At 42.3% G+C, this 25,167-nt stretch overlaps 1 protein-coding gene across 1 annotated transcript in view; it reads right to left on the bottom strand.

Annotated features, from left to right (window-relative positions):
- Abhd12 (abhydrolase domain containing 12, lysophospholipase) overlaps positions 1 to 25,167 on the bottom strand; it is a 62,173-nt gene that overhangs the window by 25,412 nt on the left and 11,594 nt on the right. The gene's annotated exons all lie outside the window — the stretch shown is intronic.

Below are 25,167 nucleotides of genomic sequence, written 5' to 3'. Positions count from 1 at the left end.
CTAAATATATTTATTTAATTTATTTAACTTTATTTTATGTACATTGGTGTGAAGGTGGCAGATCCCCTGGAACTGGAATTACAGACAGCTGTTAGGTCTAGGTGCTGGGAATTGAACCTGGGTCCTCTGGAAGAGCAGTTAATGCTCTTAACCACTGAGCCATCTCTCCAGCCTACAACACTTCTGATTCTTGAGTAGTACCAAGAGGCCCTCAGTCTCTTCTCAATCCCCTTTAAAAGGTGTCTCTAAACTTTTCAAACTTGTAGTCTTAAACTATCTCTACTTACAAAAAAAAAAGGGGGGGGGACCCTAAGACACATTTATTTATATTTATTGCTGTCATCCAAGGAGTTAAAACCAAGGAGTTAAAACAGGGCTGTCCTAGAGGACCTGAGTTCCTGAGTTCCAGCACCACTCACACCAGAGAGGACTGTTGAGTTCAAGGCCAGTCTATGCTGCACAGTGAGCCTTTGTTCCCCATCCTCACCCTCATCACATCTTTTGTTTGGTTTTAGCTTCTTACTGGTAAGTTCTTTTAACATTATAAAGAGTAGATAATTCTATCTCATGTAAGCTGTTTCAAAGCATAAAGAAAAAAAGGGCCCAGTAATAGAGCATGCATGAAGCCCTGGGTCTAATCCCAACACCAGAAAGGAAAAATGTGTTTTAAAACAAAGAAGATAGAGTTATTGGTTTTACTATGTGGAGAAAGCATCGCTCTAAAATACCACATGAGGATGAGTAACTTCTAGATGTTTGCATGCAGCAGTGATTTTCTCCATGGTTTTGCCTCATTATGTTTTAGTCTGAGGATACCACGGGTTTGTCTGTCCATTTACCAGCTGGTGAGCACTGATATAGTTTCAGTTTGGGAACACTATGGAAGAGTCTTTGTGTGGATATGCTTTCTATCTCCTTGGGTGTAAGATCCCAAACCACTAAATATTTTCCAGTAGAATAAAAGATGAGTGAGAGGCTGTGGGAGGAACACAGTGAAGAATATTTCCATTGCTCCAAAGTCCCTTGTACCACTCAGTCAGTCTCTCTCTGACCTAAGCCCCCAGCATCACTATTCTACTTTTCTGTCGTCCAGTTTTGTCTTTTCTAGGCGTTCAGTAAGTCTTACTAACATGTCTTACTAACATGGCACAGTGCTTCGAGGTTCATCTCTGCTGTTACATGTGCCAGCAGTCCAATGAAGGTTTCAAAAATCATCTTAGGTGTTATTTAGAAATAGCCCAGAAGTAACCAATTGGCTCCAGCAAGGCTTATACTGACATACTGTGAGAAATGCCAAAAGAGACGCCAAGTGATGCAGCAGTTCCCCAGGTGCACTGCAGGCTCATGTGTCCCCAAGCTCCTGCAGAGGCCCAGTGAGATCACTGATTTTCATAACACTGACCTGAAATTTGGCCCTTTCCTGTCTAAGTAAAATAAATATAATGGAAGTTTTTAGGTGCTGTACCTCGTGTGGTATTGGTAGCCTTGAAAGCAACAGATAGGAGGAGCCACCTTGCTCAGAAGGTCCCTGAATGGGACCTTGTGTCCACTTAGAGGCTCATGTTTCTCCAAACTTCATAGACCCAAGTCCATGGTCACATCCCCCCTACCCAAACTGCATGAAGCCAATGAAATGGTTTAATGGGTGAAGGTGGCTGCTGCCATGCTTAAAGACCTGGGCCCTGTAGAAGGAAGGAGAAAACTAACTCCTTCAAGTTTCCACCAATGTCCAACCTGAGTTTATAAATATTGATGTGTGGGGGCTGGAGAGATGGCTCAGAGGTTAAGAGCATTGCCTGCTCTTCCAAAGGTCCTGAGTTCAATTCCCAGCAACCACATGGTGGCTCACAACCATCTGTAGAGGGGTCTGGTGCCCTCTTCTGGCCTGCAGGCATACACACAGACAGAATATTGTATACATAATAAATAAATAAATATTTAAAAAAAAAATAAAGAGCCACACTAGATAATATTTAAAAAAATAAATAAATAAATAAATAAATAAATAAATAAATAAATAAATATTGATGTGTAAACTAATGTACTTTTGGCAAGGCAGTGATGAAGCACGCCTTTAATCCCAGCACTCAGGAGGCGGAGGCAGGCGGATCTCTGTGAGTTGAGGCCAGTATGGTCTACAGAGTGAGTTTCATACACTGAGAAATCCTGTCTCAGGAAAAAAACAGCAGTTTCTTCAACATCCTGGGTGTGAGGATTAGAGGATTACAGCCATAAGCCATGACCGAGAATTCCTTAGCTGTAATTTTCATCAGTGCCTTGCTGCTGTTTACAGTTAGTGCCTGCAGTGAGCAGCCTGTCCTTGATGGCTGGCTGGTTGAACTGAGGGCTGCCCTCAGGGCTTGGGACAGCATTAAAGGAACACATCCCTTCCTTCAAGACCCTGAATGGGACCTTGTGTCCACTTAGAGGCTCATGTTTCTCCAAACTTCATAGACCCAAGTCCATGGTCACATCTGCATTATCATTCTATGTGTTTTCATTAAAAGCTACTTAGTGCACAGAGAAGACTCACTGGCCATGAAACAAAACGGAACTGTGAAAATAAGTGCAACTAGATTTCCCACAGGGCCCAGAACCACACTCTAAGGCACTCTACTTCTACGTGCATAGCAGTATTTGGGTAACTGTGGTGGTGAGAAGACAGGGATGGTAGAACTGCATAGTCTGTCTCTCATGTACACACACTCTCGCCCTCTCATGCACACAAGCAATGTACTTGAGTTGGTACATCTAAAACGCTCCAGGGATTGCATAGATAACTCTGCCCTGGGCTTGATTTTTGCAACACAATTATATAAGATGCTACTTAGTGGGGAGGGTGGGAGAAAGGAACACTGAACTGCTTGTAAATTTTCTTGTAATGCCTGCTTGGTAAGGGTATGAGATGGTAGTTGAAGGAGCTGTGTCCTGCATTTGAGGAAGAGAGAATAGGTAGGATGGTTCAGTGGGTAAAGGTGTTGCCAAGCCTGTTGATCTTAGTTCACTCCCAAATGGTAGAAGGAGAGAACCAATTTCTACATGCTGTTTTCTGACCATATAAGTATCATGGTAAATGTACGCATGCACACACGCACGCGCGCACACACATGCGCACACACACAAATAAATAATGAAATCCAGGAAATAGAGTGGAAAAATATATATAACATAAGCAAGGTCTTGGGGTGGAGAGACTTCAACACGTAGTAGCAATAATAAAAACTTAGTGAACAAGGAATATAGGAAGAAGGTACTCCCCTTTGACAGAGAGAAGTTCATATCCACCTCACACCAGTAATCCAAACAAAGCAGAGCATCAGAGTAAAACACCAGTTACAGGGGTATATTCATTGCCATTATCATAATTGAACACTATCATGCACAAGTATGTTAAAACAGCTAAGCAAAGGGAAACACAAATTATAACCCTTGAAACTAAAAGAATAATAGCCGGTGGTGGTGCACGCCTTTAATACCACTTGCAGAGCATACATTTTATGGACTGAGCTATCTTCCCAGCCCTACATGTGTCTTAAAGGATAGATTTCTATTTTGAGTTGGTTTGGATGTTTTTATCATGAGGAATATTGGAATTTTTCAAATGCCTTTCTTTAGATGATTGTATGATTTCTGTCTTTTATTCTATTAATATGGTAGGTTCCATTAGTTGATTTATCTTCAGGATAAAATCTTACTTGTTTACGATGTAGATACTTTATGTGCTGCTGGATTTGATTTGCTAGTATTTTGTTAAGGATTCTATTATCTGCAATCATGAAAGGCATTACCTGCAGTTGTATTGTGAAATTCTGTCCTTATTGTCAGGATAAAATTTATAAAAGTCCTATAGGTGGAACATGTAAGAGTTTGAGGAGACAAGTTGTTAGTTGGTCTCCAGAGGTTTGGTAACATTTTCCTGTGAGGCTACCTGGTCCTTCCCCTTTCTCTGTAAATTTTAAATAATTAACCCATCTCCTTGATGACCTTAGGTCTACTTAGTGTCTCTCATCAGTCAATGACAGAGCCTGGATGATTCCAGGAAGCTGTCCATCTCTCCCTCTCCGTTGTCTATTTTAGGCACATAACTGCCCATGATGTTCCTTCATCATCTCTCCTGGCTTTTTTTTTTAACCCCTTTCACCCCTTTCTTTTTCATCACAAGGAAGTCCACAGTCACAATTTCTCTTCCTCAAGTCAGATAATGTAAACTATGGTCTCCTGACCTTTCATAAAATTCTTATTTTGGCCGGGTGGTGGTGGCACACGCCTTTAATCCCAGCACTCGTGATGCAGAGACAGGCGGATCTCTGTGAGTTCGAGGTCTACAAGAGCTCCAGGACAGACACCAAAGCTACAAAGCTACAGAGAAACCTGTCTCAAAAAAACCAAAGAAACAACAACAAAAACAAAAAAACCCAACCAAAACCAAAACAAATCAAAACAAAAAAAACTCTTATTTCAGATGGGGTCCGGCCAAATCAACAACCAAAAAGCTGACAGACGGGTTTTCTGGTGTTCTCTCCTTTTTGTCCAATCCCGTTTCTATGTGGTTGTCTATGCTTCAGTCATGCCTATAGGAAGAAGAAAACAGGAACCCACCGGAAAGCTGGACAGCTGATCACACGGACTTGTGGGAAAATGAACGAGAACTTGTCCTCTGCATGGAGAAACCCAGCTCCATGGAGATGGAAGTTCCTACACTCTGAACCCTTTTAGGTCTTGTCCCATGTGTTTTGTCACTTTGCTCATTATTTATATCCTTAACACATATTTTGTCATAGGGCTGGGATATAGGTCAATAGTGAAGTATGAACCAGAGTTCCAACCTCAGTAATGCAAACACACACACACACAAACACACACACACACAAACACACACGCATACATTTAAAAGCTGAGGATGTTGTTTTTTTCATTTGGGCACTGACTTCTGTGCCTTTTAAAAAGATACTCAAACTTGCACCTCTGTTCTTTGACGTTTGTAATTAGAACAAAAGACAGGTAAAGTAATGGTAAGCCCCCTCTCTAAGCCCAATCCCCAGGTCAAAGTTGGCACAGCCTCTGCCAAGGCTGCTGAAGTCCTGGTACTCTATGAATTTGCTGGCCCTGTGAGGTACACATCTGTCTCCATCTCAGTAACTTGCAGCCTCCCCATCTCTGTTCCTGCACCTGAGGCTACAGATTTACTTCCCATGGTACCCTCATATGCCCTTTAGGTGCTCATACACACCAGTGCTTTCAAATCATCCACAATACGACTAGGGAACTCACTTCCTGATCAACTTCTAGAGGATAGCACATAACTTTCCCAGACCCTCTCTTTCCTGGTTACATGACTTCAGTCACTGCAACCTCCCTGCTCAGACTGAGAGAGAGGTTCTGTGATCCCTGCTGTTGCCAGTCAGAGGAAACAGGAGCTGGAATGTGGCTCAGTGACAGATCACTACCCTAGCGTGTGTGAGGCCCTGGGTTCCATCTCCAGCATCACAGGAGGTGAGGCAGAAAATTCCAAGAAATTTTAGGAACAGATCTCGGCCCCCAAGATCTAGACTCATAAAGAAAACAAGGATGAGGTTGAGCTCATCATGGTCTGTGAGAAACGCTGCCTGCTACACAGCTGGGAACGGATTGCCCCTCAATCTCTCCTTTCCTCACTTCTTCCTTTTCTCTGGAAACACCTTCTCACTGCATAGCCCAGACTGGTCTTGTGATCTACCTCAGCCTCCCAAATGAAGGGAGTACAGCTGTGTACTCCTGCCTTCTTTGTGTTTTTAAACCATTTCCTGCTGGGGTATAAAACATCCCCTTTTAGAAAATCCCAGGAGATATATAGGGGAAAAGACACACACACACATACACACACACACACACACACACACGCGTGCGCGCGCATGCGCGCGCGCGCGCCACCAAGTATCTGTCATTTATGTTTCAGCACGCTGACCTTCCACCACTTTGAGCTGTGACATAGAGACAATACTAAAAAACAAGGCTGTGTCTGGTTTTTTCCTGGGATAACAAAAGCTAGTCCAATCACTATGGGAGCCTGAGTGGTAAGTAGTAGGGTCATCTGTATGCTGAAACTTTCAGCGCGTACAGCCAGGGTCAGGCCTCCAGGTAACTACTGATTTCTGCTCCTGCACCAGATATTTCAGATTTCACTCCCTTAGGGCCCTCACATTCCCTTTAAGTGGCTATATATCAATAAACATCAGAGTTTTCAAATCATCCATCAACCAAGCCAGAGAGTGGTCACTCTCTGATCAGCAGCTTCTTCTAGAGGACAACACATAACTCTCCTAGATCCTCTTTCCTAGATGCATTATCTCAGTCACTGCAACCCCACTGGCTCTGCGGGTCAGCTGCCAGCAATGTGGTAGACCCCAAGAGTCCAAGACCACTAGTGAGCTCCCTGAAGGAGGCAGGGAGTGAAAAGTTTCAGAGCCTAGTCAGAGGCTAGGGAGAGGCAGACACACCCCAACAAGGCCCCTTTGGACAAACCTGTACCCGTGCTGTGCTGAGCTTACACTTCTTTTTTTTTTTTTTTTTTTTTTTTTTTTTTTTTTTTTGGTTTTTCGAGACAGGGTTTCTCTGTGGTTTTGGAGCCTGTCCTGGAACTAGCTCTTGTAGACCAGGCTGGTCTCGAACTCACAGAGATCCGCCTGCCTCTGCCTCCCGAGTGCTGGGATTAAAGGCGTGCACCACCACCGCCCGGCTGAGCTTACACTTCTGTTCTGGCACATTTAGAACTACTGCTCTTCAGCAGCACTAGTGGCCTGAGACTGCAGAGATCTCCAGGCAAGTGTAGGCAGCAGCAACTTCATTCCGAGGACACCTGTGCCTGCCCAGCCATTAAAAACTCTGCTACAGTGCTTTCTATCTACGATTCCCCCGGGGCAGGCCCAGAGCCAAGTGGTTTGGGGTAATTCAAGGCCGTTCCCCACTATACCTAATGGCCGGTGTACCAGTGGGTCTTCAGGAAAACTGCCAGGCAATGGCTAGAGCTGTTCCCTGTTTGAAACTGTGGAAGAGTGGCATGCTGTACTCTTCCACTTTAAGTTCAGGGAGGGCCAACTGTGCTGCTCAGACTAGGGAACGTGAGCAGAAGGGTCTATCTTGAGAGGTGGAGGAAGTATGTGTGCAACTGTGGCAGGCACAGCCTGGGCCCTGACCAGCCACACCAGAAAAAGCTGGCACACAGCAGGAATAAGCAGCATGCTTCAGTGGACTTGGTTCCTCAGCGAAATCTATGTCTGCACTATTTGAGTTTCCTTACCTATCTCTCTCCTTAGGTCTCCATTTGGATCCTTAGCGGCTACTCAAAGCCAACACTCTTGCTTTTTTCTCCTTCTCAACACCTGTTCTGTGCCACATTTTCCACCTTGCAAACACCACTAGCCCCAGTACCTGGCAGCATCTGCCTCCTTACTCATCTTCTTGCAACCCACAAAGTCTTCTGGCACCTGCTTCAACCCTTCTCCCTTCAGTCATCTCAATTACTACTCTCAATTCAGACCAGAAACATTTCTTGCCCGGACTAGCCATCCCCCGCACATCAAACAAAATTAATCAACTGATTACATTGCAAGGGATGGAATCTAAGGCCTCACACATAGTAGGCAACTATTTTACCATGAACCACACGCCTTTTCTTTTTGTTTTGCTGTGTGCTCCAGCTTTAAATGTGTGATCTCCCTAACTCCACCTCCAAAGTGCTGGGATTATGGGTTTGTGCTGTTCTGAGTATCAACTGTCAATCCTGCTCCAGTATACCTGTGGGGACCTGATTGAGGTGGGAAAATCAACTGTGCAGGTTAGTTTCTGTCACAAATTAGAGTCATCTGGGAAGAAGGGTCCTTAATGGAGAAGACATCTCTATCAGATTGCTTGTAGGTAAGTCTGTGAGGCATTTTCTTGATTGATGATTGATGTGAGAAGGTTCAGCCCAAGGTAGACAGTACCACTCCTGATCAGGTGATCCTGAGTTGTACAAGAAAGCAAGTAAAGCAGAGGCAGGTGGGTCTCTGAGTTCAAGGCCAGCCTGGTCTACAGAGCAAGTTCCAAAATATCCAGGACTACACTGAGAAACTCTGTTATGGAAAAAACAAAAACAAAAAAACAAAATCAAAACCAAAAAATCTTTGAGGTGACACATATCTTTCTTTAGTCCTAGCACCAGGGAGGCAGAGACAGGTGATCTCTTTGAGTTTAAGGCTAGCTTGGTCTACATATCCAGTTCCAGGACAGTCAGGACTACATAGAGAAACACTGTCTCAAATCTAAGGCTAGAGAGATGACTCAGCAGTTAAGAGAATTGGCTGTTCTTCCAGAGGACCCAAGTTCAATTCCCAGCACCTACATGGCAGCTCACTACTGTCTGTAACTCAGGTTCCAATAATCCTACTCCCTTACACAGACATGAATGCAGGCCAAACACCAATGCACATAAACAAACAGATAAGTAAGTAAATAAATAAATGAAAGTAAAGCAAGTTGTAAGTAGCAAGCTGGTAAGCAGCACTCCTCCATGGTCTCTGCTTTAGTTCCTGCCTCCAGGTTCCTTCCCTGATTTCCCCCAATGATGGACTGTAATGGGGGAAATGTAAGTCAAAAACCCCACTTTCCTCTGCAGTTGCTTCAGCTCATGATGTTTAGCACAGCAATAGAGAGCAAACTAATACACAGCCCACTGTAGGTGGCACCATTCCCTAGATGGGAACCTGGGCTGTATGAATGGAGAAAGGGAACTGAGTTGTTCATGCATTCCTTACTCCCTGATTCCTCTTGACTATGGATACATACAATGTGACTGCTGCTTCTGAAGTCTTCCTGTGACTCCAGTCTAATCTGAGCTTTCCTTCCCCTCCACAGTCTGTAAGGGAATAGTTAAATATATATTTTCAATCTGTTTTTTCCATTATTTATGTTATAGTTGACACTGTCACCAGTACCTAGTACATGGATGCTCATAAAATATTACTTACAAAGTTCATAAATTAAGGCAGAAGTCTTCAGTTTCTATCAAGAATCTTTTGATTAGATCTCTGTGAGTTCGAGACCAGCCTGGTCTACAGAGCTAGTTCCAGGACAGGCTCCAAAGCCACAGAGAAACCCTGTCTCGAAAAACCAAAAAAAAAAAAAAAAAAAAAAAAAAAAAAAAAAAAAAGAATCTTTTGATTAGACAAAAAAAGAGTTCAGCAGGACAATAATATTTTGGGTGGTGCTGGGCATCAAACCCAGGACCTAGAGCTTCTTAGGTCAATGAGCTATATATACATCCATCCCTAGAAGTCAAGTTCTTTTTGTTGTTGTTGTTACTGTTTTTCGAAACAGGAGTTTTCTTTTTAACAGTTCTGACTGACCTCAAGCTCACAGAGATCCACCTGCCTCTGCCTCCTGAGTGCTAGGATTAAAAGGGTGTGCTACCACCACCAGCCAGCTAGAAGTCAAGTTCTTATAACAACTTCCACTAGCAAAATATTTTCAAGGAAATAATCTATAAAATTTTGCAAGGTTCGCCAGGCGGTGGTGGCGCACGCCTTTAATCCCAGCACTTGGGAGGCAGAGGCAGGCGGATCTCTGTGAGTTCGAGGCCAGCCTGGTCTACAAAGGGAGTTCCAGGACAGGCTCCAAAGCTACAGAGAAACCCTGTCTCAAAAAAAAAAAAAAAAAATTGCAAGGTTCAAGTTAAATACATATTATGCAGTTTATGTATCAAAGGAAAAGTGTCACATAAAATTTTATTTTCATCCATAAACAGTCAATTAATCTTAATAATAGCTAATGAAAGTGAGAATGGTCCATCTGAACATTCCAGGCAAAAGGGTAAAACATAACCTTGTCATAGGTCACCTTGGCAACATGTCAAAATTGCAAATATTCATACTCTGACTCACATCTCAAATTACCCAAAGTAACAAGGCACCTTTTGAAAAACGAACAGATTGAACACTAGAAAACTGCAAATAATAGCAAGAAGCACTGAGAAAAGCCAGATCTGTAGGAAGCTGATTAAATAAATGATGAACTCATGTATTATGAAGATGCTGGGTATGTATCATACCAAATCTTTACTGAGAACAGTAGTAACTATTCTTTTAAAACTCCCCTGATGTCATGAGGGGTGGCCGCAAGTTCCTCTTGTTCCTTCAATGATCATTCCATCCTTGGGGCAACAGAGGTTTATGTGAATGCATGCTACCATTCCTGTGTCATCTCCAGACTGCATTTAATTCCCTTCTTTTGTTTCTGCATACACAATTTGGACTAGGACCTGTACATCCTTCTTCATATGTGTCAAAACATGGTAAGGGGCAAGACAAGGCAAACAGGAGAAATCTCACACAGAGCAAGCATTATCAGGAGTAGGGAAGGGTCTTATGCAAAGCACACAGGGTTGTGTTGTGGAATATTACTTTACTATGTAAAAGTGTGCTACATGTTTATGCCATATTTAACTATGTAAGATGTGTTGCATTTCTTTCACCTTGCCTGCCTAAGGCATCTGATTGGTCTAATAAAAAGCTGAACAGTTTGCTGGGCAGTGGTGGTGCACACCTTTAATCCCAGCCCAGGCAGAGGCAAGTGGAGTTTAGTGAGTTCAAGGCCAGCATGGTCTACAAAGTGAGTTCTAGGACAGCCAGAACTGTTACACAAAGAAATCCTGTCTTAGCTGGGCGGTGGTGGCGCACGCCTTTAATCCCAGCACTCGGGAGGCAGAGGCAGGCGGATCTCTGTGAGTTTGAGACCAGCCTGGTCTACAAGAGCTAGTTCCAGGACAGGCTCCAAAACTACAGAGAAACCCTGTCTCGAAAAACCAAAAAAAAAAAAATCCTGTCTTAAAAAAACAAAAATAATAAATAAGTAAAAAAGGTGAATGGCCAATAGCTAGGGAGTAGAGGGCTAGGTGGGGCTGTCAGGCAGAAAGAATAAGAATATTAGAGGGGAGCCGGGCGGTGGTGGCGCACGCCTTTAATCCCAGCACTTGGGAGGCAGAGGCAGGCGGATCTCTGTGAGTTCGAGACCAGCCTGGTCTACAAGAGCTAGTTCCAGGACAGGCTCCAAAAACCACAGAGAAACCCTGTCTCGAAAAACCAAAAAAAAAAAAAAAGAATATTAGAGGGGGAACCTAGGCTCGAGAGAGGAGAACTATAGAGAAGAGAGAGAGAGAGACCTGGGGCCAGCCAGACATGGAAAAAGCAGGGAAGTAGGACACACAGAATGAAAGAAAGGTAAAAAGCTCCAAAGCAAAACATAGATGAAGAGAAATAGGTTAAAATAAATTTTAAGAGCTAGTGAGACATGTATAAGGATGGGCATTCATAATTAATAAGTCTCCACATCATGATTTAGGGGTTGGCAGTCCAAGAAAGCTTGCTACATTTGGTGCCCAATGTGGGTCTCAAACCCACAACCCTGAGATTAAGAGTCTCATGCTTGCTGGGCAGTGGCACACCTTTAATCCCATTATTCAGAAGGCAGAGGCAGGTGGATCTCTGTGAGTTTGAGGCCAGCCTGGTCTACAGAGTGAATTCCAAGACAGGCTCCAAAGCTACAGAAAAACCCTGTCTCTAGAAACAAACAAACAAACAAACAAAATCTCATGCTCTATGATGAGCCAGCTGAGCCACTGGTAGTATAAAGCATAGCCACTGTGACAAAGATAAAACAGGGTGGCATTCAGGCCACACGTGGTTCCCTTGTACACATCAGATCATTGCTACTCCTTGTATCTTTCAGTCAGACAGCACTATGGCAACTCAGTACACAGGGAGACCCCAGGGTCAAACAAGGAAGGTACTTGATATACAAATGTTAAAAACAATGGCACCTCTAGGTGAGGACCTGGACCTAAATCTAGCATACAGTAGTTAAGTTACTGTTCATAAAATCATGTGTACAGCTGGGTACAGTAGTACACACCTATAATCCCAGCACTGGGGAAACAAAACCAAAATCTTAGATAAAAATGAAAATTGTGCTTGTGTGTACACAGATTAAAGCATGTAAATACAGCTAGAAGGGTAACTGATGCCCATGGAAAGTGAACCTGTAGCTATCTGTTGTCTACTTTATACCTTCCTATATTATCTGAAAACGCATTTTACAATGAACAGTCATAATCAACACTGACTTCCATGTTATTTTTCTTAATTTTATACAAATAGTTTTTGATGCAAAAGTAAATTCTTGATTTACTGCTAAGTGAAAAACACTGTAAGATGATGCATTCAAAAGGATATCCCTGGAGTTGAGAGTAAAATGCTTGCTTGCTGTCCAAGAACAGGACCTGAGTTTGATCCTCAGAAACCACATAAAAAAGTAAGGTATAGTACCACGTACTTATAATTGCTATGGGAATTTCTTCAGCCAATAATAGCCTTTAAGATACTGGTCCACTTTGGGCGTGGTCTCATGTACTATAAATACAGGCACGTGTGTAGGCAAGCCTTTTGGCTGCTAAATTCGGTTCCAGTTTCCAGCGTGCATGCAGAGGCCCGTCGATCGCTATTCTTCTGTGAGTTTATCCTCTGATATATAAATCTTTGTTATACTCCATTCAGGGCTACTGTGGAACTCTTCTGTACACCAACAAATTGGCACCAACATGGTCTGAATCCATGCCACTGATGGGCACTGCCCAGGCCCCACGGCCTTCTCCACCCCATGCACCTGAACTACCCTTCTGCAGCCGAACTACCCATCTGGGCAGCTGTGCAAGGTGTAGCTCGGATGGCCCAAGATGGAGATTTGGCAATTTCCTCTGGCCCGCACCTGCATGGGTTAGTTCAACCTGTTACTGTCACCTGCTGTTTTCTACAGCAACTCCTCTGTGGCTTCTCTGGGTTCTGCCAGGCCTGCTCTGATCAGGCCGAGCTCTGACTCCGAGAGGAGGGGCTCTAATCCTGCAACTGGAACACAGACTTGTGTTCCCAGTTTGGATTTGTGAAAGTTTGGTCCAAGCTTTGGTCAGTAAACTCGTAGCTTGCAACTGCCTGCAAGCTCAGGGTTCCTTGATATTCTCCCCAAGTCAAACCTCCGTATGGGCATGTGCTGCTCTTAAGTAATTAACTAAATTTGTTAGTATTTCTAAGTCTCAGGTAATTCAGATTCTGATCGACGACCTGACTTATTGCCGCAACTGCTACACTTGCTGGCCAATCAAGATTATTACACCTACAACAATTTTCTGAAAATTATAATGGAGGTAAGTTAATTTGATTAATAAATAAACTTGAAAATTATGAACCAACCCCAAGATAATTGAAGACAATATTGCCATCCAGGAAATTAGCAACCTTTTTGTTTCTACTATGAATGGAATTCTGCAAAAGCTATATGATATATGTGATTACGATAGATATTAGCTTTGTTCTTCATATCATATCCTTAAAGAAATGGTTTGATAGCAGAATCAAGAATGAGAAACTTTTAGAAAAGATACAGTCTTTAGCTGAAAGGATTCATATTGTTGAGTTTGACAATCAAAATCTGTTTTAAAAAAAGTTATAAGGCCGGACGGTGGTAGCGCACGCCTTTAATCCCAGCACTCAGGAGGCAGAGGCAGGCGGATCTCTGTGAGTTCAAGGCCAGCCTGGTCTACAAGAGCTAGTTCCAGGACAAGAACCAAAAACTACAGAGAAACCCTGTCTCAAAAAAAATCAAAAAAAAAAAAAAAAAAGTTATAAGTTAGCAGATAGAACATCTCTCCAGGAAGGCAATCTGCACATCATTCAAATAAAATCCAAGGATGAAAAGTTATCATTAAGAGGAAATAATTTTTTAAAATATTTATTTATTTATTATGTATACAATATTCTGTCTGTGTGTGTGCCTGAAGGCCAGAAGAGGGCACCAGACCTCATTACAGATGGTTGTGAGCCACCATGTGGTTGCTGGGAATTGAACTCAGGAACTTTGGAAGAGCAGGCAATCTACAGGCAAACTGCTGAGCCATCTCTCCAGCCCCCTAAGAGAAAAATTTAATACCTTAGAATCACATTGCAGAATGAGAACCAGAAATTAATTGATTTGATGAAATCATTAGAAATATTCACAGGTCAAGAGATTCAGGCTTTACAAAAGACAGTGATAAAGAGAGTTGAATCAATTGAGGAACTTGTTGGAACTGATAAGCAAGGACGGAAGGTACAGGCAAAAGATTTAGCATCACCAGTACCTTTCAGAGTCAGAAGTTACTTACCAAGAGTGTTAGCTACTTATCCTGTTATTACCTCTGAAAAGCCAGCAAATACGCAATACCCAAACAGATGTATAGAATGTAAATGGGAACCCATAGGTATGAAAGATCTAAAAAAAAAAAATTAAGCAAGCAGTAGTATCTTATGGCATGCATTCACCATTTGTTAGGGAGATGGTAAAGACATGGGCTTCAAGCAATGACTGACTTCAATTAGTCTCAGTGGTGCTAGAAGACAGGCTGGAGTGACAGTGGAAGTGCTATTGCAGAGAGGAGATTAAAGCCCTAGAATAGTAAGGTAGAGTCAAAGGATTTGAGGCTTCCCAAGATCAAATTCTTTTTGTGAGGGCTGTTATGCTGATCTACAGAGTTAAGGTATTTACATACCTTTGGAAATTGCTTCTCCTACCAAAGCCTCAGTATTATAGTAAAATAACTCAACATTGACTGTGTGCAGGATTCATTCATCCATTGGTGCTGACCTAACCTTTAAAGGTCCAAGTATCTTTTTGCTTCTAAGTTGGCATTTTCAAAAGCCGGAGTTTCAATAAGTAAGTATTCGTCTAGCCTCTGGATCTATTACCCCTCTTTGTATAGCTTTAGTTAATCTTTGTAAATGTCACTAAAGGGTTCTCTTGGGCCTTGTATGACCTTAGTATGGGATCCAATTCTTCTTTCTGGTTCTTGAATCCTATTCCAAGCATTTAAGGCTGCTGTGGTATAGGGACAAGATATATTCATTGTAACGCCTTTAATCCCAGCACTCGGGAGGCAGAGGCAGACGGATCTCTGTGAGTTCGAGACCAGCCTGGTCTACAGAGCTAGTTCCAGGACAGGCTCCAAAGCCACAGAGAAACCCTGTCTCGAAAAACAAAACAAAACAAAAAAAAAAAGATATATTCATTGTAAATACCTTACCTCTGTAGATCAGCATAACAGCCCTCACAAAAAGTGAGTCCTCATTTGCTGTACAGTTGTTTAAAGATTGTTTAATTTTTTAATATGACACCTTAGTCCTTAAGCTATAATGGTATTAAGAATTATAGGTCAATAGTCATCCATGCTTATATACTTATAGTTAGCCTAATCATACTCTTTAGATGCATAGAGATTGTATTCTACATAGATAGGTAATATTTAAACACTTCAAAGAACTGTAGAATATGGCATTTAAATAATTTAGGATTCTGTTGATGTGAGACATGACTGTTCCTGGCAGCACCAATCTATTCCCCAGAGAATGTTGGGCACCAAAGACACTCCACTTGGAGCTTGTTTTCTTCTTGGTAAAACAAGTGTTTGGGTGAAGAACTGACCCTGCCTCAACCACTGACAAAATGCACTGTGCCCAGACTGGTCAAGCGGGATACAAGCAAAAAGTCTGCCAAACTTTGCCAAGACAAGGTAAGACAGTTTTTCAAATTTTCCTGCCTCTGAAAATGGTCTGTCAGTTTCACTAGGCCTTAACCAAAGTTGGTTGACCCAATGTTGCAAATGAGACTGGGTGAATGCCCAGGTAGCCAGTTGTCTCTGTCATTTCTTGTGCCTTTTGGAAGTTGCTAGATTGCACTTCCTGTTTACTCAAGTAATATTATTTCCCTTTTCAGGTTTTTGATGGGGTTGAAGACTAGATAGCCATAGTTACTTTTCTCTCATGACTTAGTGGAACCATTTTTAATATAATTAGACTCCATAGGACAGGATAACCATTGAAACATTTAGCATATGTTTCTTGTTTGATGTTGTTCATGCTGGTTATAACCAATTTTTATGTGTGTTTTTGCCTCTTCTTTTCCCTGAACAATAGTTGATATTTGCTCTTATTGTATATAGTTTTGCATTACGCTTAGAACTCTCTTATTTTGACAAAAGGGGGAGGTGCTGTGGAAACTCCTTCAGTCAATAGCCTTTAAGATACTGGCCCACTCCGGGTGTGGTCTTATGTACTATAAATGCAGACAAAAAGCATGTGCAGGCCTCTTGCCTGCTGGATTCAGTTCCAGTTCCCAGTGCACATAGAGGACTGCAGATCACTACTCTTTCTGTGAGTTTATCCCCAGATAAATAAACCTTTGTTATACTCCATTCTGGACTATTGTGAAAGTCTTTTGTATGCCAACATATAATCTCAGTGCTGGTGAGTTAGACTTGCAGATCCCTGGAGTTGATAGCCAGTCTATCTAGCCTAATAGGAGTGTTTCAGGACAATGAAAAGCCCTGTCTCAAATAAGGTGGACAGCTCCTGAGGAACAACACTCAAGATTCACACACACACACACCATACACACATGAATGCACAAGCATGCACAAATACACATTAAATAAATGTAACTTTAAAATCACTTTGAAAATAAAAATTTTACATACAAGTATAAAGATCACAGGTTTGCCGGGCGGTGGTGGCGCACGCCTTTAATCCCAGCACTCGGGAGGCAGAGACAGGTGGATCTCTGTGAGTTCGAGACCAGCCTGGTCTACAAGAGCTAGTTCCAGGACAGACTCCAAAACCACAGAGAAACCCTGTCTCAAAAAACCAAAAAAAAAAAAAAAAAAAAAAAAAAAAGATCACAGGTTTAATTAACTTCCTTCCACTAAAATAACAGTAATTTTTTTAACACTATAAAACCATATGTATCAGGCTGGAGACATGGCTCAGTACTTAAGCACAGTGGCTGCTCTTCCAGAGGTCCTGAGTTCAATTCCCAGCAGCTACACAGTGGCCCAAAACCATCCATAATGAGATCTGCTGCCCTCTTCTGGCCTGCAGGCATACATGCAGGCAGAATACATAATAAATAAATAAATATTTAAAGAAACATAAATATCAAAAAATAACATTTGTAAGCTAGAGAATACAACTCCAGGAATTAAGCCAACATGCCTAAAAGAACCCTGAATCAGCATGTGAGCAAATGAGGCATAGGAGCTGCTCAGATTCAGTCTGAAGCTGCTCAGATTCAGACAGGAATCAGGATAATTTGACACAGACAGACAGATAGACCAACAAACTGACCTTGATTCTTATTTCATAGAACAGAGTGGAGCTACTGTCCTGATCTGTGTTTATTTAAGAGGGTAAAAGCTAAGGCCAACAAGTTCAGTTGGCATTCCAGCCTCCAGCACTAAGCAGACTCAGTAGGTTATAAGCAGAGACACAGGACAATGGGTGGGAGACATGGAGGGTTTTAAGGTAGCAGAAAGAGGGAATTGGGGGTATATATGAAAGATACACTATGAAAAAAGCTGGGTGGTAGTGGTGCATGCCTTTAATCCTAGCACTTGGAAGGCAGAGGCAGGAGTATTTCTAAGGCCAGACTGATCTAAAGAGTGAGTTCCAGGACAGCCATAGCTACACAGAGAAACCCTCTCCCTTCCCCCTTACTGCCCCCCCACCAAAATAAAAAAACAGAAAAGTATAAAATTAAATGTTATGCCAGGCAGTGGTGGTTCAAGCCTCTTATCCCAGCACTTAGGAGACAGAGGCAGGCTGATCTCTATGAGTTCAAGGCCAGCCTGGTGTATAGAGAGAGTTCTAGGACACCTAGGCTACAAAGAGAAATCCTGTCTTGAAAAAAATAAATAAATAAATAAATAAAATAAATTTTTGTAAAATATTTTTATATAGATATTAATGTTTCTTAGTAAAGTTTAATGATTTTCTTGATGAGAATACTGTAGTGAGAAAAGGTACCAAGACATGTGGCTAAACATAGACAAGAATTATGGGTTAATTTAGGGTGTAAGAGCTAGTTAATAAGTCTGAGCTAATAGGCCAAACAATTTATAATTGATATAAGCCTCTGTGTGTTTCTTTGGGACTGAATGGCTGTAGGACCAGGCGTGACAGAAATGTCTATCTACAACTCTGCCAAGAAACAAAACATAACAAAACCTCACCAGACACAATCATTTCAGCATGAAAGGAGGCTCTGTACCACTGCAGTTTTCTACAAGAATCTTGCAGGGAACATAGCATATAAATACAGGGGGGGAAACATGAAGAATAAAAATCACCTCCCGATCTTCACGGCCACTTTTTGAGGTGGGCTTTATAGACTTTACTAAACCAAACACAGAAAAGTAATTAGTGATCTCACTAATAAGTGTGCCCCTTCAAAAGTCATGTTAAGATTCAGCTGTTGATAAAGCTACAGAGAAACCCTGTCTCGAAAAACCAAAAAAGATTCAGCTGTTGGGTTGGAGAGATGGCTCAGTGGTTAAGAGCATTGTCTGCTCTTCCAAAGGTCCTGAGTTCAATTCCCGGCAACCATATGGTGGCTCACAACCATCTGTAAAGAGGTCTGGTGCCCTCTTCTGGCCTGCAGACATGCACACAGACAGAATATTGTATATATAATAAATAAATAAATATTTAAAAAAAGAAAAAAGATTCAGCTGTCATTGTGACACTATTAAGAAGTGAGATCTTGACTCCTAGGACTGAGAGGACCGGAGGAAACAAGCTCCCCCAGGAGCTGAAGCCAGGAGCAAATCCAGCCCTGGGAGCCAACCCAGTTCTGGGACACTGGCAGACCAGAATTGAGCCAACGACCTGACTCAGAGTCTGCGATCTCCACCGGAACTGGAGTGGGATTGAACCGGTTACCTAAGACACAGAGAGAACAAGCTTCACCAGGAGCAGAAGCCAGGAGCAAACCCAGTCTGAGGACATGGGCAGATCAAGTCTGAGCCGGCAGCCAGATCCAGAGTCAGTGATCTCCACCACAACAGGTCCAACTCCAAGCCAGGGACTTCTGTAGGAGGAGATCCAGACCAATATTTACAGAAACAGATCAAAGCCAGCAGCCTAGGCCAAAGCAGGCCTGACAACAAACTGCAAGGGAGCAGACCAAACACAGGAGCACTGAGCTACCTCCAGGAACAGGAGTAACCAACAGGGTAACTAGAACTGTGACACTGACTGTACCACGAGGAACAACCATCTGAACTTTGGATTCGCTGGCACCTAGAAGATTATTCAACAGAATCTCAGACAGCCCCAACCACACCTATTAGAGGAAAAGATGAGTAGAAAAGGTAAGATCACACGTTACACCACAAAGACCAACACAATACCAGTAAAACCTAAAGACTCTACAAAAGCAAGACCGAACAACCAAATATAGATGAACCAGAAGAAAATGATCTAAAAAATAACCTCAAGAGAATGTTTGAAATTCTTAAAGATTAAATGAGAAATTCCCTTAAGAAATGGAGGAAAAAACAAACAAAAAATTGGAAGATATCAGCAAATCATTTCAAGAAAACCAAGAAAAAGAACTCAAACATATAAAGAAACTATTCAGGACTTGAAAACTGAGATAGAAAAAATAAAGAAAACACAAGCTGAAGGAATTATAGAAACAGAAATCATGAGAAAAAGATTAGGAACCACAAATGCAAGCATGAACAACAGAATACAAGAAATGAAAGAGAGAATCTCAAGCACTGTTTAAAAACTGTTTTATTGAGACAAATTGACACACACTAACTGCATAAAGGTGTATAACCTACTAAGTCTGAACTTCAGTTCCTGGGAAACCAACAGGCCTGTCTGACATTCTGTTTCCAGCTCTTCTCATGCCTCCTCTCAATCCCTCCAGTTGGCTCCGACTTCAAGTGCCTATGCATCTGTCACTAGAGAAAACTTCCATTTTTTTGTCTTCGTACATCATATTTGAGGATTCAAGCTCTTCACTCATTGTGTCCCCTGTCAATATTCTTTTCTCTCCTTTAAACCCTTAATTAGAGCAGCTTTGGGTTGACAACAAAATAGAGCAGAAGCAACACGGATTCCCCATATACTCCTCTCTCTACATCTATAGAGTATTCAAGACCTGGTGGCTAAACTGGGCAGTGGTGGTGCACACCTTTAATCCGAGCACTTGGAAGGCAGAGGTGGGAGGATCTCTGTGAGTTTGAGGCCAGCCTGGTCTACAAGAGCTAGTTCCAGGACAGGCTCCAAAGCTACAGAGAAACCCTGTCTTGAAATAAGAAAAAACAAAACAAAACAACAACAACAACAAAAAAAAAAAACCCTTGTCTCAAAAAGCCAAAAATAAAAAAGAAAAGAAGTGTTATAATTGTTTTTCAGCAATATCTGTAGTGATGGTTGGCCTTCATTATTGGCTTGACTGGACTCAGAAGGACCTAGAGAACTGAGGCACTCCACTGAGTCCATCAGAGAGAATCTGCTGAGGAGAAAAGACCTATCCTGAATCTGAGCAGAATCATTTCATGAGCTGGGGGCCAGGATGGGCTAAAAGAGAAAGTGAATTCAGTGTCAACATTCACTTTGTTTCCCGTTTGGCAACTTGTATAAGGCAGTTGCCCCAGACTCCTGCCAACCCAACTGGCTCCCTCCTGTGACAGAATGTACCCTCTGAGATTGTGAATTAAAATAATCTTCCTTCCCTTCAGCTGATCTGTCAGATATTCTGCCCCACTGATAAAACAGGTAAAAAGGTAACTAAATACAGGAAACAGGTACTGCCGAGCAGGGTCTTGCTGTGATAATCCTAACCATATGGTTCACAGGCTTTGGGAATAGGTATGTGGCAGGAAAGTGGAAGAGGCTGAAGAAACTCTAGAGCGTTGTAAGCATAGCTTAGTGAGCAGTTCTGGTGGAAACTCAGGGGATTAGACTGCCAATAGAAAAGCAGATAAGAAAAGACGACTCATCAGGTTTCAGTGAGAAATAAGGATTCTATCAGGAACTGTGATGGAAACTATTTGTATTATAGTCTAGCAAAAGATCTGTTCTTTTGCTAAATTAGAAGGTAAAAATATAGTTTTGTGAACAGAGGATATTGAGCAAATTTTAAAGTTCAGACAAAGTAGCTGAAGACAAAGTCATTGTAACTGACATTCTGGTTCAATTAAAAAGAGCTCACACTTAGAACTGGGACAGCAGAAAAGATATCATGAAGCCAAGACGCCAATCTATCAAAAGCTCCAGGGCATAAAATGCAATTAATCTGAAGGAAGAATGCTTGGATGAGAATGCTTGAGAAGACAGCTCCCAGGACACCCCATCGCAGCAGGATACCTTTGAAGAATGCTTTCCTGGAGCTGGAGACATGGCTCAGCAGTTAAGAGCACTGGCTGCTCTTCCAGAGGACCCAGGTTCAATTCCCAGCACTCACACAGTAGCTCACCGCTCTCTGTAACTCTAATTCCAGAGGATCTGACATCCTCACACATAAATGCAAGCAGGCAAAACACCATGAGCAGAGAGGCTGGGGGAAGAGAGAGAGAGAGAAAGAAAGAGTGGGAGAGAAACAAAGGAAGGAAGAAAGGAAGGGAGGGAAGCTATGGTTCAAAGCGGCTAAGCTACATCTCAAGCCACTTGAAGGCATGAAAAATACAAGTGTCGTAGGATAATGATAACCTTGAATCAAGGTTCAGTCAATGTATGGCAGGGTAGAATTCCATGACTGGAGCTCCTGAGTAGGTATTTGTAAAGCTATGAATGTGAAGCCCAAGCAGCAACAGATAGACTCCAGGGTGCTGCAGATGCTAGGAATGATTACTAAGTGGAGTAAACTCACAATGGATGCCATGCATGTCACAAGTAATAGACTGGAGGGTCATGGCTACGCAAGCCTGTTGGAGACCACATGATGGTACCATGAGCCCTAAATGCTGAACCTGGAACTATAAAAATTTGTGTTTTCCATCTGGGCTTTGGTCTTGGCTAGGTCTGATAATGTTTTTACTGTGTCTCCTCCCTTTTAGAATGGAAATGTGTACTCTGTGCTACTGTATATTAGAAGTATGTAACATTTTTAAAATATGTACAGTGGCTCAAGTTAAGAGAATGCTTTGAGTCAAAGTATCAATTCAAAGAGGAGACTTTGAACTTAAACTTCTGAATATGTTTGAAGGTATTCTTGAAATTAGATAAATCATGAGCTAGACAGGAGTGGGTTTTTGAGAGGAATGAATGGGAACATGAAGGTAGGGGGAAAGTATTGAAGATTTGAGTAATGTGTTTGAAAATTGACAAGGAATGGACTTGTGATAATTAACCTTCAGTGTCAAATTTAGGACCTCCAAAGAAATTGAAGCATTTACCTCTGAGTATCTGTGAGAATGTTTTAGAGAAGATTAACCGAGGAAGACAGACCTAACCTGAATATGGGACTAGTTCACGGGCTGGGGGCTTGGATGGGATATGAGGAAAAGGCTTCTATCTGGCTATAGTAAAACAGCTGCCACAAGAGTGATCAGCAGCTCTGGCCACCACACTTTCCCTGCCATAGTAGATCATACCCTCTGAAAACTGTGAGCCAAAAAACATCCCCTTTCCCGAAGCTGTTCTGTCTGATGTTCTCTTACAACACGAGAAAAATAACTATTACAATTCCATTACTGCATCATCGAAAGAGCTGCAGTGTTTTCTTTTTGATCTTATCACAACATATTTTCTTAGAAACTAAAGTACAAGCCCATTAGTAAAGATTAATTTCCCAACACTAGCAGCTGAATTAAATTTTTTTTAATTTTTTTTTACATAGAAATCTCTCTTTTTTTTTTTTTGGTTTTTCAAGACAGGGTTTCTCTGTAGCTTTGGTGCCCATCCTGGAACTAGCTCTTGTAGACCAGGCTGGCCTCGAACTCCCAGAGATCCACCTGCCTCTGCCTCCCGAGTGCTGGGATTAAAGGCGTGCGCCGCCACCACCACCCGGCTTCTCTTTTGCTTTTTGAGACAGGGTTTTGTTGCAGAATACTCCTTTACACTGTGAAGATGTATCATTGTGATTGGTTTAACAAAGAGCTGAATGGCCAATAGCTGGGCAGGAAAAGGTTAGGTGGGACTTCTGGGGGCAGAGAGGACTTGGAGAAGGGGAGTTGCCTTCTGGACTCAGAGAAAGCAGGACATCTAGAAGAGGTAAAAGCCACGAGCTGCAAGCCACATAACAGCGCATAGATTAAAATAAATGGGTTAATTTAAGTTATAAGAGCAATGGGACAAGCCTAAGCTAAGGCTAAGCTTTCATAATTAATAAGAAGTGTAATGCCATTATTTGAGAGCTGGCGATTTTCTATGTAACAGCTCTGCCTGTCCTGGAACATGCTTTGCAGACCAGGCTGGCCTCTAACTCACAGAGATTCATCTGCCTCTGTCTCCTGAGTGCCGGGATTAAGGGCATACACAACCACACCTGGCTTGGAGGAAATCTTAACAACCTTCACAATACAATCAAATGTAGGTGCAATTACACTACTCCCGCTGAAAACGTCAAGACCTTAATGAAACATGCAACAACCACCTCTAATGTTTCTTTGTTTTCAAAGAGGAATTTGTTGGCGGAGTTGAACAGCTAAGTGTACCACTATGGAAAGGTCTGCTTTGTGTTCAGCAGGGGAAAGAGGACAGGATTGGGGTTCTGGTAATAACAAAAATAAAGATTATCAGAGGTGGGGCTCATTTTCAAGACTTCATACCTGGCCATGTTTCCTCTCTTGTTCTTGGTTTTTTGTTTTTGTTTTTCCACAGTACGTCACCACACTGTTGAAATTTTACTTGGTATTTATGTGTATGTAACCTTTTTGGCTGTGCTTCTTCTTCACAAGATTGTAAACTCTGTACAGATGAGACTAACCCACTCTTATGCCATGCTTTAGTTGAATTATCTAGCCTTCAAGGAAGGCTAAGTGAAAGCTACTTGTTAAACAAATGAGTACAAATCCCACTTTCAACACACATACACACCACACGGTTAAAACTCTGGAGAATTTCACCTCCCTGTTATCTTTCTGTGCTTTATTCTCACTACAGGATCTTTATTACTTTGGAATCAGATACAAAGTAAGGAGCTGAGAGAGAGAGTGATAGCCCCTGAGACAGCCTTTCACCATAGTGATGGCATCTCCTGGGTAAGTTCACACCTAGACTCCTTCCCTGGGCCCCACAGAATTTTCAGTTTTCTCCTGAGGCCTTTGGGAGGCACTGGCAAACTTCTACATTGCCCACACTGGCTTAAGAGGCGCTTCTGGAATCTTAAGCTAGATATTAGGTGTTCTATAATGGTGGTCTTCTTGGTTATTCCTCAGGGTCCTGACGTGACATACTTTGTCAGAGTGCATTGTGTCCCTAACTGCGAGACTTCCTCTTCTATTTCTAGACTGCGTAGCTGGTCTGTGATGTTCCTTGTATTATAACATTTCATGAAGTGAGAGGCCAAATGACGGGATGCTGTTAACATAAATCAGCATGTAACACATATTGCAATATATTGGTCTTTAAGAAAGATGAAATGCCTGACAGTGGTGGCACACACCTTCAATCCCATAACTCAGAAGGCAGAGACAAACTCTGAGTTTGAGGCCAGCTTGGTCTACAGTGCATACCTATAATCCCAGTACTTGGGAGGTAAAGTCAGGAAGATCAGGAATTTGGCTACAAAAGATCCTATCTCAAAATAGAAAAAAGGAAGGAAGGTCATCAGGAAATCAAGCATAGTGATGAGTAAATGCCTACTGTACTCAGGAGGTTGAGGCAGAAGAAAGAAGTCTTTGGGTTTCTATTGCTGTGAAGAGACACCATGACCATGGCAACTCTTTTTTTTTTTTTTTTTTTGGTTTTTCGAGACAGGGTTTCTCTGTGGTTTTGGAGCCTGTCCTGGAACTAGCTCTTGTAGACCAGGCTGGTCTCGAACTCACAGAGATCCGCCTGCCTCTGCCTCCCGAGTGCAGGGATTAAAGGCGTGCGCCACCACCGCCTGGCTGACTATGGCAACTCTTATAAAGGCAGGAAGCAAGTGAGAGTTCTTACATCTTGACTCACAGGCAACAGGAAGTGGGCGTGGCTTAAGCATCTATGAGCCCTCAAAGCTCGCCTCCACAGTGATACACTTCCTTCAACAGGCTTTACATACACCAACAAAGCCACACCTCCTAATAGTGCCACTCCCTTTAGGGGCCTTTTATTTTTTCTTCCCCCAAACCACCAGAGAAGGCAA

The sequence above is a fragment of the Chionomys nivalis genome, chromosome 9 (genome assembly GCF_950005125.1).
Source record: "Chionomys nivalis chromosome 9, mChiNiv1.1, whole genome shotgun sequence".
Lineage (NCBI taxonomy): Eukaryota > Metazoa > Chordata > Mammalia > Rodentia > Cricetidae > Chionomys > Chionomys nivalis.
This window is presented reverse-complemented; position numbering and strand designations above follow the sequence as displayed.